This window comes from Corvus brachyrhynchos, unplaced genomic scaffold (genome assembly GCF_000691975.1).
Source record: "Corvus brachyrhynchos isolate BGI_N302 unplaced genomic scaffold, ASM69197v1 scaffold389, whole genome shotgun sequence".
Taxonomy (NCBI): Eukaryota; Metazoa; Chordata; class Aves; order Passeriformes; family Corvidae; genus Corvus; species Corvus brachyrhynchos.
The window spans coordinates 1-451 of NW_008239760.1; the positions used below are offsets into that span (position 1 = coordinate 1).

General features: G+C 69.4%; 1 long non-coding RNA gene across 1 annotated transcript; it reads right to left on the reverse strand.

Moving 5' to 3' along the window:
- Positions 1-225: 225 nt before the first annotated feature.
- On the reverse strand, positions 226-450 carry LOC108448758. Its single transcript, XR_001864773.1, has 2 exons — positions 373-450; positions 226-306 (listed from the first exon to the last, which is right to left on the reverse strand). It is a non-coding gene; the product is annotated as an uncharacterized LOC108448758 (long non-coding RNA).
- Position 451: the final 1 nt, after the last annotated feature.

Here is a 451-nt window from a genome sequence, read left to right on the forward strand (position 1 = left end):
ACTGGCACTGCCCAGTGCTCCCAGTGCCACCCAATGCCCCAAACTGGCACCGCCCAGTGCTCCCAGTGCCCCAAACTGGCACTGCCCAGCGCTCCCAGTGCCCCCCAGTGCCCCAAACTGGCACTGCCCAGTGCTCCCAGTGCTCCCAACTGGACCCCCATCCCCATGGCTGGGGGGGACACGGGGCCGGCAGAGGGGACCCCCAAACACCACAGACCCCACAGGTCAGGAAAAGTCTTCTCATTGCCCACAGAGCCACGGCCAGCGCGGGTGCCCAGGGACAGCCCAGGGACACCCCGGGGACACCTCAGGGACACCCCGGGGACAGCCCGGGGACAGCCCAGGGACACCTCAGGGACAGCTCAGGGACACCCCGGGGACACCTCAGGGACAGCCCAGGGACAGCTCAGGGACAGCCCAGGGACACCCCAGGGACACCCCGGGGACACCT